This window comes from Ceratotherium simum, chromosome 26 (assembly GCF_057802395.1).
Source record: "Ceratotherium simum simum isolate JZ-2026a chromosome 26, ASM5780239v1, whole genome shotgun sequence".
Classification (NCBI taxonomy): domain Eukaryota; kingdom Metazoa; phylum Chordata; class Mammalia; order Perissodactyla; family Rhinocerotidae; genus Ceratotherium; species Ceratotherium simum.
Genome location: NC_141925.1, coordinates 18,367,979 through 18,384,561, shown reverse-complemented (window position 1 = coordinate 18,384,561; position 16,583 = coordinate 18,367,979). Strand labels below are relative to the sequence as shown.

The following is a 16,583-nucleotide window of genomic DNA, read 5'->3' as shown; positions in this document are numbered from 1 at the left end:
CCTTCAAGCAGACTGGCCACAGAGCAATTACAGCTGCTTTATTTTATTGAGCATACATTTTCTGTTATCTTCATGTTCCCAGGGAGGAACCTCCTCCCAGCACTCAAACACCACGTGAAAGGCTGTAAGGCAAGAGCTCCCGGAAGTCTCTCTGTGCAATAATAACATGCTCAATCTTCCAGCTGAAACAGGTATTTGATCTACACCACATCCTATGAAACTGAAAGACCAGATCTGACCAAAACTTGGCTACCCTCTTGGTTTCAATTACTATTACTGAAACAATTTCTCTTTGGTTTCAAGTACTGAAGAGCCTATTTAGAAAGTATTCAGGTTTTGAAGACGGTGACAGGAAATGCTCATGTCTGTGTGTCTTTACTGGAAATACACTCCCTGCAGGTTGAAACTTGAGGCCCCAACGTTTGGACTTTGTTGTTGTTGTTTTTAATAGTTACTTATTTCACAAATGTGTGCTCATATGGCATGAAGCCAAAGGGTATATTAACATGTGTAAAGATAAGTAGATAAATTAAAAATAGAGCTCTATACCCGACGGCTGGCATCACGGTATTACAGGTTTGGCAAAGTAAGACATCTGATGTTTTGAGCCCAGTTCCTGCCCACTTCCTGCCCAGATCCACACGCTAAAATTGCCGCCACCTAATGGCCATTGCAATGCTGTCTATTAAAACTCTGCCCTAGCAGGTAGGCCCTATTTAAAAAAAAAAAAAAAAAAAAACAATATGAGAAAATCCTAAGATAAAGCAGCAGCACCATAAGCTCTTTTGGTCATCAATACCTTTGAAAATTTGAAGACAGCTTTGGACCCCAGAATAAACTGTGTATACATATACAGACTCATATTCACACTCAAATCTGCATCCAACAATTAGGGGGTCCATGAAATTACATGCAACTTGCTGAACTGCATCAGGGTTTTACCTGCACTGCAACCACATTCATTCCTGTCACTCAGGGACGGGAGCTCCCTACCAGCTCCTACAGCTGCTCCAATACAGTCTTGCACCTTATGGGAAGGACAAGACACGCTTTGCATGCAGAATGACTAGGTTTGTACAGCCCAGCTCTATCTGCTCCCCAGCACATACCTAATCACCCTGTGCCTCACTTGATAATTGGGAAAATCAGAGGGTCACTGTGAAGTATAAATGGTTCCTCATGTCAGATGGGTCCCAGTTCAAATGCTGAGATGTTCCCTGTCCAACCAATCTAAAGTGCCATCTCACTCTGATCCAGCACACTATTTTATTTCTTCACAGCACATACCACTCTCTGAAATTCTTATTTGTTGACTTATTTATTCTCTGCTCCCCTTACTAGTAGGTAAGTGCAGGGATTTTATCTGTCTTATTCACTACTTTGTCCTGCGCACCTAAGCTATGTCATAGAAGCAAGTGTTTGATAAATATCTGCTGAATGAATAATAATCACTGATGTTTATTGAGCACATCTGTACAAGGCACTAGTCTGTGCACTTTAAATGTATTAACTCATGATTGAATAAATGATGAGTCCAACCTACTCAGCACTGTCCCTAGCACATGGTCAGTACTCAGTAAATGGTAGCTATTTACACCAATTTTAATTATATGATGATGATACCAATTACTCAACGGTCAAGGAAGTTGAGCCCTAAGGATGTAGAGCTTAATTTCACCTCTCAAGAGCTGGTTCCTAAGGTCCAATTTCTCCTGGATCTCTCTCCTCTTAGCACTCCACTACCTTCAGAGAGAAGAGAAAGTAGGGAATTCTCTCATTATTCCAATTATTCCCTACCTCATCAGTTCTTAGATAATGTGATACAAACACAGCTTCTCAGCCAGCCAGTATACGGCTCCATTTCTCCTCACTCCACAAGCTAATTTTCACCTCAAACACCGCAAAAGCCAAAATTGGAAGCTGAAATAGGGAGCTGTTCACCTTGTCGTGCCTCTTTTTGACCTGCATCTCAGTCCCTTGGAAAAAATGCACATTAATAACAGAAATCACTCTCGCCTCTCCTTTCAGCAAGGGAGAGTCCAGAGGGTTTTTCAAGCCATATCCACGCGGCACTCTAGGAAGCTCCAAGGGTTCGCCAGTTGGGTATACTCCAGCAAAAAACCTTCTGGCACTGGTTTGACCTGAATCTTCTCTACCTTAACACCTTGACCTGCCTCTTCTCTACCTTAATAAACAAAGGCATCACATTTAAGGTGTTTGGAGATGCAAGAGCAAAAGCCAGTAGTTTTTCTGAATACAGCTTACAGAACACAAAGGACTCACAGCCAGTTTTACACTTCTTAAGATATCTTATTCCACATATTTACCAAAATTCGCTAGAAGACAGTGGCTTTTAACTTTGAGAGCTGAAGCACATACCTTGTCAAACAGGGTAAGAGATGTGGACTATTAAGGTCCTCCACCTCTTTAGAACCACTGGAGACAATGGACTATGTCTCATACGACGGAAAGAAAAGACCAAGAACTAAAGTCCTAATCAGGGCCTTCAAAGCCAGATGCACTTGCCAAGAAAGCAAAGGGCAGATTCCACCTCCGCTGGCTGGCAGGCCCACACATTCTGCTTAACCATGTGAAACAGCCAGCTCTTGCTCTCCCCACCCCCGGGCACAGTTATGATATTTGGGGTAGCAACACCAGTGACTTTTCTAGGAGAGTGTTTTATAAAAATAGAGCTTCCAATTTTAGGTCTAAAATTGAAAAGAAAAATAGCCAGAATTAGAAGTTTGTTTTAACACAATACATTGAAAATTACGAGTTTAAGCGCTGGTAGCTGGGGACAGGGATCACACCACCACATGACTTCTCAGTGAGTCATAAAAAATAGTACAGGCTTGTTTAACAGTGGATGTCCACCAGTAACAGAGTTAAGAAGTCCACTTGTGTCAGATGATGGAAAACCAAACTGACACTCCTTCTGCATTTGTTTCAGCAGTGGCAGGACTGACACAAATGAACTGCAGCAGCAAGTTACAAGACAGAAATGGTAATAAACCTTTTTTGAGGCTAGTCAAAGAGGAAATGTTTGAAACCCCGAATATGACTCATTTTTCAGAAGTTAAATCAGTTTAACAGGAAAAAGAATCCTCTAACCTATTAATAAATCACTAACTGAAACATTTCTGGATTTCTAACACCCATTCTTGATGAACATACCTTTGTGTCAAAGCAAAAGCGAAGTGCAGGCATTTAACAGCAAGTTGCTACCCTTACAGTTATGAGAATCACTCTGGTGAAACTAGATGAGAACAACAAAAATTAATCTTCAGGCCTAGATGGATACTGTCATGATAATAAGATAACAAAGACCTCCCCAAAGGGCTTCTGGGTACCATAAATTATATAACAAATCCACTTCTGCCAGGCAGCCAGGATTAACTCCTATTCACCCAGGGTACTTACTACTCAGTATCACCAATGGGCTTATGAAAATAGAAGAGTCAGTATCTGCCACTGCTCTGCAAAAGGCACAGCACGTTTCTCACTACACATCAGTTTGCTGACATCAACTACTCACTGCAAGAGAAGTCAATCTAACAGTCTTAAAAACAATTTTGATATTTGTTTCTTCCAGGCCAAAAAATTTTTTGAAAACCAGAAAGAAAAATATTTCATTAATTTCTCCCCTACTAAGTTCTTCTGACTGAATTTTTAAAAAATTGTCTATTATGACACTTTGTTATAATAGACAATTTATTATTTCCATTATGCATTCAAGGCTTGAATGCATTATACATTAGTTACTTCTATGGAACATAAACATTCATGGCTCTCAAGCACATAGTCAAAAATGACAAGTACACAGAAGAAAAAGGATGTTACTGTTTTAGTGACAGCATCTTTGATTACAAGTTCCAAGAAGGCAGAGTGTGTATGGTAACGTGAAAAGGGCTAACTGGCACCTACCAAACACTTTCTAAGGAATCAAATGAGAAATAAGCACCTACTCTGTACCTAGTGCACTGCAAAATCTACCTGCAAGCACAGTACTAGTCACTCTTAAATAATAATGTCCACAAATACTTACATAAGGTTTACTATGTATCAGCCATCCTTTTCCAAATATTTTTACATATATTAACTAATCCAACAACCCAACAGTAATACCCTATGAGACAGGTATTATCATCATCATTTTATAGATGAGAAAATTGAGGTACAGAAAGTGTTAAGTCACTTGCCTAAGGGCACATAGCTATCGAATGGCAAAGCTAAAATTCAAACTCATGTTTCACTCTTTCTCAAAATTAAGGATAACGCTTTTAAAATCCACTTTTTAAAAATACAGAAGCTTAAACTGCCTCTTCCAAAAAAGCCTATTACAGTAGAGTGGTTTTTTGTTTGGTATGCATAAATCTTTCAGTCACTGTGAAATAAGAGATTGGACTACACTAGCGTCTTTCAAACTTTACCTGCAACCTTCAGTGAGAAATACATTTTGCATCCTGACCAAATGCACATATAAAAATACATGTATAACTCAAGTTTCATGAAGCAATATTTACTCTTGCTTCTACGATGCACTCTAATTTATGCTATTTCTTTTTTTTTTGTTTTTAATTGTTGGTTATAACCTAACTAGGTATGACCCACAGTAAGAAAATTTCAAGATCAAACTTAAAAGTTCCTTCCAATATCTTTATCGTGCCAGACACAATGCTAGGCATTTTATAATCGTGACAGCAGTTAATACCCACAGCTACCCTATGTGGTTGGTATTATTGACATATCCCTATTTTACAGATGAGGAAATAAGCTTAGAAATAAAGCACCTTACTCAAGTCCCTTTGCTGTGGCAGACAAAGAAGCTCACCAAACATTCCATCTGCTCCCCTAGTTTCCCAGCCTCTTTTCAGCTAGGTGGGGAAATATGTCTATTTCTGGCCAATGGGCTGTAGGCAGAACTGACACAATGAGCTGTAGGCAGATGTGATACTTATCATTTCCAAGCCCAAGCACAGAGCTGGCACATGACATCTCAGCCATCTCTTACCCTGCCATAGTGACCAAGACAGTACAGATAGTGCAGTACACCACAGCGAGATCTACATTAGCCTGCGTCTCTACGTGACTGTATGGAGCAGAGTACCCTCAGCCTACTGACTCATGTGGGACATGCAGGCAATAAACTTTTATCAGATTAAGCAAAACCTTGTAAATTCTAACTCCTAAATATCTACTCCTCCTCAGTAATTCTACAGTTCAGGCCCCTACCATCTTTACTGCAGTACTCTCACAAATAGTCTACCTACTTCTGGGATGGCTCCCTCCAATCTCTCTTCCCACACTGCCACTGGAGTGATCTTTCTAACACACACGTATGCCATGTCCCTACTCAAAATTATTTAATAGTTCCCCTTCAGCTACAAAATAAAATCCAGACCCAGAAAGGCATACAAGGCCCTTCTGGATTTGGCCTCAACTACTATCATTCTCCCCCTCTCATTCCACGTCCCTCAGGCATACTGAAACACCTGCCATTCCCAAGACGTCCTGGCCTCTCGTGCCTGTCTAGTTTTACACATACTGTTACTCTGCTTGGAATGCCTCCTCACTCACTAGTCTCGGTCTTTCAAGCCCAGCGAAGATTTCACTTCCCACAGGACTGCTCTCCTGACTTCTTTCAAGCTGACCTAGAGCCTCTCTGCCCCTCCACACCTAAATTTATAGCACTGATATTTTTTAGCACTTATTTTACAACATTTTCTAATTGTTCTTACCGTCTGTTTTCCTACCACACCATAAGGTCCTTAAGAACAAGATCCACAATAGGCACTCAAACTTATTGGAATGAATAGCTGGCAACATACAAACACATTTCTTTTTCCTACAACATCATGTATCCAATCCTAGGGTCAGTCCTTAGGAAATTCAGCCTACACATACTTCACTTTGAATACAATGGTGAGAGCATCAAATTTGGAGGCCAAATTTTTCTAGCTTACAAGACTAGTTTTGAGTTTCAGAAGTCCCTTATGAATGATCCACATTCTATCTGGGAAAGTTGGTTCCTTGCTCATATATGTCTAACTTGAAAACTACAGTCTGGCTCTTCTTAGAAAATATCTTGTATCTGTTTGGAAACCTTAAGCCCTGTTAAAAATGTGTTTTTAAAAGTTTTGTTCTTTTAAGCTACTATTGTAATCAAAAGCTTTTTTGCTTAAGCAGGCTGAGTCAGAAGTACTAAATGCTGCAGACCTTCAGAACTTGGTGTAAAGTGAGTCAATTTAAGCATTGTATGCAAATAGTAAAGCTACAAACCCCAAAGAGGAGGAGCTTAGGACAAACTGCTCTGAGGGAAGGAAAGACTGTTTCCTCCCAAGTGGGGAAAAGGCAACTGGAAAGATTTTTACCTGTTGCATAATTTTTTATTATCTCTTTCTGCTAGGCCAAGCAATGGTTGTGAGCTGTAAACTTAGAAAAACAAATGCTCTGAGAAATTAAGCAATTCCAGTTCTTCGACCACGGAGGTTTAAAGTCAAGAGTTAAAGAAAGTCTTTGATTACACATTTTTGTTTTTTTACTTGAAGTTACCATGAAAGTTCAAGTTTCCAAAATCCTGAAAGGGCTTTATTTTAGAAATCAAGAGACTCCAGATGAATTAAAAGGTTAGTCAACCATGAGAAGACCAGGGTAACTCGTGCTGGAAACATGTAAGAATGGCCTGAAAAGGTTTTGAACTCTACCACTATGTACATCTTTCATTCTGACTCTAAATTATATTTTATCCTTTTAAATGTGTGGTCTTGAATGCTTATATTTCTATGGAGATTATACTACTATGGAGATAATTATTTGTATGATTAGTATAGTCTTTCATGTGGCTCTCATCTTTAAAAGCACAACTACTCAGCTGCCCACAACAGATCTTAACCAAGAGTCATTGATCCAATGGCAATTTCCCAAGAAGAGGAGGAAATAAACAACCTCACTCGAGCTTTGCAAATCCTAGTTGATAGACCAAGGGCAAATGTCAGAACCCCTGTCCATCCCCTTTCAGAATTTCTCCAGACTCATCAACAATTATCTATAAATAATGACTAACCTCTACACCAAGGGAAATGGAGTCTGTTTCAGGAACCTGACATCTACCCTGAGTAAGGCGGTCTTGTGAATCTGTGTGAAGGATGAATGTCATGCATGTCACGAAAGATTTTAGTGGGAGAAGAGAATTTTAATCCTGCAAAATAAAGCCTTGAGTAAAGGGTTTTTCCCTTTCCCAATGTGCCAAATAACACAGGTCACCACTTCTCTCAGGAGACAAGACAGTATGAATGACAAAACCAAAATTTACCAAGTTATGAGGGTTTGTGGCTTGGAACATTAGATTCCACCTCAGTTGGGAAACATCTGAGAGTTTCTCATTATGAAATCATGTAGAAACTTTGTATTGAATAAATGAAGGAGGAGAAAAAATCCTGGGCCACATCATTGTCCCCATTTTGCTGTATTTTAACCTAATCTTGACTACATAACACATGGTACAGAAAGATAATAGAATTGGAACCATCTTTATAGTAATTTTTTAAAACTACAATTTGAAACACTAAACAATTTATTACAAGGCGCTATACCAGATGCAAGGCCCCTTATGCTGAGGTAATTATAGAACAAAATCACTTGCAGAACACAGGCCAACAACCAAATGTAGATAATGAAAGATGACAGTGTTAAGATACACGGAAAATGTCAAGGGAACACAGGTAATTAAGGCTTAAAAAAAAGAAACCCTAGATGACATCTGAAAGCAGTTTTCTTGGCTCCTATTATACAATCGAGATTTCAGTTTTATTCTGGGGTTTTACTTACAAAGAAAGCACCTCCCACAACAGTTTGTTTCATTTCTATCACTGCTCGTTTTACTTCTCAAGACCCCCACTATGTTGAGTTATGAGCAATACAACAGAAAGTGAAATGAAATGTTAAATAAAGCCTGCCGCAGTGTTTAATTTCATTTTAGGGCACATGTCATGCTGTACCTTTAAAGCAGTTACCAGCAAGAAGTAATGTGCAGGTCATTAGGATGGGGTGGAGGCTCAGCCTTCCAGAACCTAAAGAAGATACACTGGCATGAGTTCACTAGAGGGGCTGGCTTTTTCTCCTTCCCCAACAAAACAAGTCAGAACCCCAACTCCTGCCATGGGGAGTCCCAACACCAGAGAGTGAAAGGAACTAAAGATCAATCCAGGTTACGGGGAAGCTGCTAGATGTGAAAGAGGAAGCAATGTTATTCATTTTTCGCTATTAAAAATAAGCCACCCATTACTAAAATCTATGTATTTTAAACTTTACATAACCTACTTAAGAGTTTTTCACCATGAATGCAGAAATAGAAATTTGTCAATTTGCTTGAGTTAGGCAAGTCTTTAAATCCACTCAAATTTAGACCTGCTCTACTGTGTGCATCACCACAAAGATTTCATTGAAGGTGTAGCACTGCACTAGAATAACTGAGTCTTAGAACTTACAAACTTCAGTCATTCCCACATAACCTTTATTATCTGACATGTCCATTTAACAACCCAACTACTATTCACCTAATATTTTTCTGAAGAGCTTAAAAAAAAAATCATAGCTACTTTAATATCACCCTAAGCAATACTATCCATGAAGTCAGAGGTCTGCTATGCTAGTTATGTTTCCATTAATACACATTAAAATATAGAACTAGTAGGGGCCGGCCTAGTGGCATAGTGATTCAGTTTGCGCACTCTGCTTTGGCGGCCCGGGGTTCGCAGGTTCAAATCCCGGGCGCAGACGGATGCACCACTCATTAAGCCATGCAGTGGCACCATCCCATATACAAAATAGAGGAAGATGGGCACAAATATTAGCTCAGAGCCAATCTTCCTCAGCAAAAAGAGGAAGATTGGCAACAGATGTTAGCTTAGGGCCACTCTTCCTCACCAAAAAAGATGGAATAAAATAAAAAATAAAAAAAAAATATACAACTAGCAAATGAAAAGCATTCATCCATGTACCACCAAAAATCATCTCATGTACCATCAATAGTGCAAAAACACACTCCAGTGCTTCTTTTAGCAGCACATACATTAAAAATGTGACCAAAGTCACACTTTGAGAAAGTGATTTAGTCACAAATCCTTTATATCACAGTTAAGGAAAGAGACTCAAAGAGGGGCTGTAACTTGCCCAAAGACACACAATAACTGGTGGCAGAGTCTAGGACTTAGTCTAGTGGTGATCCCAGTAGGGTCTCCACACGGGTGAGCTACAGGGAGAATTAAAAACCTGGCTTCAGGGGAGTTCACCAACAAGTGAACCTTAAACCGTTGGTAAGCCCTTTGCCTGTGGATCTGGGCTTTTCACTTTCTCTGAAAAGCAACACACACAACACCATACTTGCCAGCTGACTCTCTCAAAGACTGCATGGACCGGCTGAAATAAATCTGTTGTTTCCTTCCCAAAGTCTCATGTGGTTTTGCCCAACTCAGTGAACCTCAAGGCATACTGCCAAAGATAAATATGTCTCCTGTATCAGTTTCCCATTCTTTGATCCCACAGAATCCTAGCCACTGACCCCCGTGTCCCCACTGCTAGACTCACGAAGGCTCTATAGGGTTTTAGGACGAAGATCTTCCATCTCTGGGTTTTAGGCCAGCTTTGGAAATAGGCTGGAAGTTTCCATTACAGAGTCACTCCTGTACTTCCCAGATACCCAGAGAGCAGGTTTTATTTTCAGGTGATAAATAACTTGTGTCTAGTGTGTGCCTAGCAATGTTTTATACATTGTCCCATACGTCCCCTATGAGAGGAGGTAAAATGATATGGTTCCTGGCTCCTTGGGAGTTGCCAATCCAGGTGAGTTTAGCTATGTGTGCATGTAGCTAATAATAGCTAAAGTTATTAAAAGTTTATTTATATGCCAGGCACTCTGCCATGTCCTTCAAAGGCACTGTCTTATTGAATACTCACAACTATTTACTGTGATTATCCTCACTTTACATATGAGGGAAATGAGGCTTAAGAGATGTTAAGTAGCTCATCCAAGGTCTACTGACAAGTAGGTGGTAAAGTTCAGGCTCAAAACCTAGTCTGACTGACTTTAGGCCAAGGCTCTTAACCAACGCACTATGTATATCGAATCTTTTTAAAGTCACACTGAAAGGAAACATGAATTCTGTATATCTGATTTCTTATGAAATGAGCTCATTTCTTACATTAGGGAGTTCTAGAGCTAGTGCACGTGTGTAGTACAAGAATATCTAACACATTCTGGGAATGCCAATGATTTCATATTGACTGAGGGAGGAGTTTACCCCTTGTAATCTGAAGCTATTCAATTTGTACTTTCTTGACAAAATAAAAACTCCAGCACATTAATAGTAAATGCATGTTGTTACTTATCATCTAAATCAACTTTAGGTAGCCTAATTCCATTACTACTTACAGTAGTAAGTAGTATGGAGTATTAATGTGGTATAACAAAAACTGGAGTATTAATGTGGTATAATAAAAAATATGTTCGGTCTTTGTCCCTGGTTCCTGACAGAGCTCCTAAAACTAGGAATTTCCTTACTGATAGGAGTGTCTTTTGTTATCCATAAGATGCCTCTTTGGACCACACCTGAGTTTATGCTAACGAGGTGACTTAAGGAGGGCCCTTAGACAGTTTCAAGAGAGGGGCTGGCCAAGCCAGAAAAACCCAGCACATGATTAGAAGGTTGGAACTTTCAGCCCCACCTCCAGACCACAGAGGAGGGAGGTGTGGCTGGAACGCAATCACCAATGGCCAATGATTTAATCAACTATGTCTACATAATGGAACCTCAATTGAAACTTAAGGCTACGGGAGTCAGGGCTGGCGAACACATCAATGTGCTGGGAGGCTGGCAATGTGCCCAGAGGTGACGTGGAAGCTCTGTGCCCCCAATTCATATCTTGCCCTATGCATCTCTTCCATTTGGCTGTTCCTGAGTTGTATCCTTTATAATGAAACTGTAATCCTAAGTATCACGCTTTCCCAAGCTTTGTGAGTCATATGTTTCAGCAAATTATCGAACCTTATTGAGGGGGGTTATGAGAACCCCTATATGTAGTCAACCAGGCAGAAATGCAGGTCTTGGGGCTACCTGAGACTTGTGGCTGGCACCTGAAGTGGGCAATCTTTTGAGACTGAGTCATTAACTTGTGGGGTCTGCACCAACTCCAGGCAATTCATGTCAGAACTGAATTGTTGGAAACTCAGCGTCAGAGATTGTTGTTGGAATGGCATAATTAATAATCTCAGGAAAAGAGGTCCACATTACAACCAACTTAACTGATGCTTAGAAGCCACTTCCCTGCGTGATCTAATCATTAAATCTACAGCTGTCACCAATTCAGAGCACTGCTTGCCATTTTTAGTACTAGTAGGATATCTGGCCCTATGGACAGAGCACCTACTAGAATAAAATTTCTTTTAAAAGAAGAAAGACTAAAGAACTAATTTGACCTGCTAAAGAGAACATGAAATATTGCAGAAATGTGAAGTCAAAAACGATTTTAAGTAATAATTTTAGTTGTGATTTATTTCACATTTATTATAGTCCCCATGAGAGAGTCATGAATTACCTCAATAGTTTACATGAAACTATTCCTTTTGGATAGTAAACATTGTTAAATGACAATAGACACCACCTAGAATTCACTTCATTATGTACTTTATCCCAAAGTCTAACGGACCCAGGGACATTACATTCCCTCTTGTTTACCAACTTCCGATTTGTCAAAAATAAAGTCAAAAAGAGACAGAAATCTCAAAAAAGTTAGGCGAGTACTCCATAAGCAGTCAGTCATAACCAACTAGCCAATCTTGAAGACCAATGTGGTCAAATCAGCCACTGCGTCCCTGTACTCATTCCTCCCCATCACTTTCCAGTCAGGGGAGAGACCACTTGTGGTCAGGGCCACTGGTTACCCAACTCCACAGGCCCCGTTCCTCTCCTTGGGAATGGGCTTCCCTGGAGTTGGGCAATCTTGTGGGTGTGCGTCTTCCACAGCCACTCTTCCCTCAGCAAGTGCCACTGTTAGCATTTTCCACCCTTTCCCAGCTGGACCACTGATGGGCATTTCTTTTCACTGTGTACACCCAGTCCAAAATACCAGCACCACCACTCTGCTCCTACATGTCCTCCTCACCCACAACTGAACCCACTTATGTGAATGCTTCTAGAAAGGTCTTTAGACTTTTCTCTTTCATAAAATGTTAGGAAACCCCTAGGGAAAATTCTCCTTACCATAGGCATCAGCTATAACCAACCGTTTTGAGTAAATGACTGGACAAGTGACTAGTTATTTCAAAGAAAAACTAATTTACTAGGAGAAAAAGAACCATGGAAACATTCTTAAAAATGGACACAGAGCATTCACTATACCACTCCTCCCTCTTGAATTTCACTCACTTAGAAAAAAGAAAAGGTCACCACAACTGGGAAAAATGCCTCCTCTGAGGGCCTGGGACTTCCAGCATGTACATGATCTGCCACCTAGGACCCATGCTACTAGAATCCCAGTACTCTTACTGCAGAGTATTCCTAACCTTCTCCTCCTGTTTAAAGAGCAGCCACTAGGTAGTCATCAAGTAGATATAAAGCAAGTGTTTAACTGAAAGCAAATATGCTTCATTGATTAAAAAAAGAAAAAGGAATGTGGCAATTGTGGGAAAAAAAAAAGGAATGTGGCCATTGTAGTTATTTCCACAGAGCAATTCTAAAGCTGTCCTGTCAATGGGTATACCTGAGTTTTCCTGTTCAGATTCCAGGGCGAGTCACTGGGAAAAGGGAGTATTTGGGTTCAGCATTTTGCACTGGTATTCTTTACAGCATGTCCACTAGCTTATCTTAAGAACTTAGAGTTGATAAAACCTCAACTCCTGTTTCAAATTACTATCGTCACTTTCAGAAATATTATGAGGAGAAAAGGCCAGCTATTAACTAGTACCATTACCCATTAATAACTTCGCTTCCATATGCTTCAAAGCTGGTTATAAGGAGTTTTCTCTGAAAGAACAGCAGTTTGCGACAAAATCTTTGAGTAAAGAACTAGGAATACAGAAGACCAAACACCAAAGATTCAATTAAACAAATTCTAATGAGTGCCTACAATGATGCGTTTGAGGCAGTGTAAATGAGAAAACACAATTGTGCAGAGAAGGCCTGATTCTAGTCCTGTAGCTGCCAATTCCTTGCTCTGTAACTTTAGGCAAGTTTACTAACCTTTCTAGATTTCCATTCCCTACTAAATCACTGCTTTTAACCTGTTTACAGCCTCAGAACATTTTGTTCAGCTGAAATCTTATGGGGAACCCCAACATAAGAGAATATTAAAGTAACTTTCCCAGAGTGAAGCATAGTGGGGTGAAATGGAAGGATGACAGCAAAACCCCCCCATCTCCACCTCAAGCATACTCCGGCAATGACCCCTGAAAGGGATCTGCATAGCCCAGTTTGAGAAAACATGACAGCGGATATTCTAGGGTTCTTTGAGGGCCTTTTTCCTGCTTCTTCCTAAACTGGAGGAAGAGGAATTAACTGCATTCAATATAGTAAATGCTATGACTTGAGTCTTGTTCAGAATCAAAATTATAGGTCACACACCAACCCACTTTAGGCAAACACTGCAGAGTCTGAACCTGTCATCAACTAACAAGAGATAAAAGTTATAACTAAGTCTGCTGTCTTGATAGGGTGGAAGCAATCTACTAAGAAAATAAGGGGGCAAGTCTTTCCGACACACTGTCTCCTAGACAGACAGGCAGAGATTGGGGAGTTGCTGCAAAAGATGCTAACATTCCTCCAAAATGAGAAGTCCTACACTATGCAGTGCTGCTATCCAAGATTCTTGATCAGTTATCATATCTGGTCTGGATGTACAGGCCTTAGCGACAGATTTCCAGCCCCCAGGTCCTGAAGCTGAGCCTTCCAGCAGAGCAGGGCAGAACAGACCATGGATGATGCTTCCCAACACTATGCAATGTAAGCTTCCATGCTGCAATTCAGCCCCAAACCCAACAACACAGCACAGCTCAAAGGACACTCCTGAGCAAGGCCAAGCCCTCGGGAAGTCAGGAAGAGTCATCAACATGATGCCTGCCTTTCCATGCAATCAGGTTAGTATCAGGGGTATCAGGACGCTCGCTGGCCAGAGGTAGTTTATTTTGCCACAACAAAGACTAATCACCATCTCAAGACTGACTTACTGAGCTTCCCTGTTCTGCCCTATGGTATCTAAATAAGGTCTTATTTGCACACATCCTAAAGAAGATATTTTGGCTTTTTCTCCCTCCCATTTTCTCCTTTCAGTATATCACAACTTTAAAAAATCTGAATTTGAACCACTTCCAACCTATTCTCTCATTATTTCACTAAATTAATTTGTTAAATTCTAGTCTGTAATCATTCACTAATTAAATGGTCACATGCTGTGGTAATCTCCTCGTTCCCCACAAATAAAGCAGACCCTCCATCACCTAGAAAAACAGACAAAGGAACTAGTGAAACTAGATTTGAATTAAAAGACACTAACTCAATTAAAAACCCTGGTCCATTGTGCAAAGAGCTTCAGAACACTGTCCCAACATTTAGGGAGAATTGATCCTGGTTCACTGGTATCAAGATCTGTAAATAGACACAAAGAGGTAACTGTAAATTATCAAGAGCTGAGAAAATAGGAGTTACCAGGTAATTACCTTTGTTTCAGTCTGAGTTACCACTTCACCTCAAAATGACTGGCAGCCAATGTACAATTAACTCTCCCTACTGCAGCACATATATCAAAACAGTAGCAAAATCAGATTAATTTTAAGTCATCCAATGCAATGCAAAACACCCACAACTCCAACAAGTGGCATCAACTGGCCTTCTAAGTTGTCCATCTTTCAGAAGAGTTTGTCCAAAAGCCCCTGAAGTTTAAGAAACAAATCCACTGTTACACTCAGCTAAAAAGCCAGCTCAGCTTTCAGAATCCAAAATTCATTTAGCTTTTCGGATTCTTTCCCCAAACACAAGTAGTGGCCTTCGTAGGAGTCAATGGTTTCTCCCTGTGTTCAAGTCTCCTCCTACCCATCCACCCCCTTTCAAAAATTAGAAAAGAGCCACTAGTCTCCAAACTGGCTGATGAAATTTCAGCCTACAGGATATTTTCATACTTGAGTTATAACAAACCATTGAAATGAAGATGAATAATGGACAGCTTAATAACCCATTGGCTAGAGGGCTAGAGCATTTGAAGTCCAGTATTAGGATACAAAGTCCAAAATTCTTTAATCTAGGCTAAAGCCAAACATATATAGTAATATATATATATATCTCTCTCTCACTATCAATTCTCCATTCCTTTGAGTTACTCTGTAGTATGGAGGGTGGAGTTGATTGTCTGCCTGGTCCTAACTGTCCATTTTAGTCACTTGCTTGCTAACTAAAAGACTTTCTATTTGCATTCAAGTCAGAATTCAGTACCAGGCTCTACTCCATCCCCTTTATTGCCCCCAGGACTGCCTAGGAAGCTCTATTCAAGTTAGTTCTGACAATCCAACTACCTATGCTACTAAAGTACTAGAGCCTAAAACAGGTGACAAGTCCTCAATTTCTGATTCATTTTTCCCAAACACTAAAAGGTTTCATTTAGCATTTCTAATACTGACTTTACTACAAATAGCCTAAGCAACATTTAAGTCTCTCTACAGCCTTGCTCAAAGGGCCAATTCACTCAAAGAACACACTAGTGACTGTTGTGGGGTTCAAAAGAAGAAAACAGCAAATTCTTTCTGTTTCTGAGCCCACTGTGACATGGCTCAAGAGGGCCAAATCAAGGAGGAGTCTTGATTGGGCCTCTCAAGTGGACAATCTGGTCAAGGTGAGGCTGAAAAGCAGCTGACTATTGGAGATGAATGGCCCCAGCAGAAGGCAAAAGTAGGTTACATCCCTTGGTTACATGCCAGCCCAAAGATGCCGACATACTGGGATTGGTCCCACAATGGTCATTTATCTAATGTAATCCACTAAGTGAACTTTTAGCACCAAACTACACCTCAGCTGAGTGTTATTAGTCATCAGGCAGACCAGACAAGAGTGGAAATATTGCAACATAAATCCTGCCTCCCTACAAAAAACAACTTCAAACTTAGATCCTGATGGTCATCTTTGTAGACCAACAGGGGCATATTATTATCACTTGCCCAACCTTCAACTCTAAATTCACACACAGCTGGAAGCAAAGGAGGACTCGTACCAGAATACATTTGGGGTATTTATTATGCAATTTTAAATACGAGCATATGAAACAAAATACTGTAAGGAAAATGGTGTGCCCTCACTTGAACATTCCACTGAATTCTGAACACACAGCTTGAGGTTTATCTGCCAGAAAAGCCCCAGGTGACCACAGCTGCCTTCTCTCCCACTCTCAGCAGGGTGATTTTTTTTTTTTATTACAATAGTCCAACAGTACCTGCAAAATAGTAAGTGATAAGACTGTAGGAAAGGCAACAGAAATAATCAAAAAGGAGGATCATTTTCTTTTTCTTTCTCGCTCTTATTTTGCCTACCTATTCTGAGCCCGCCTCC

The 16,583-nt window shown here is 40.3% G+C and overlaps 1 protein-coding gene across 4 annotated transcripts in view; it reads right to left on the bottom strand.

The window, feature by feature from the left end:
* The window catches only part of DCUN1D3 (defective in cullin neddylation 1 domain containing 3), a 36,870-nt gene that overhangs the window by 17,904 nt on the left and 2,383 nt on the right, over positions 1 to 16,583 (bottom strand). The window lies entirely within an intron of this gene.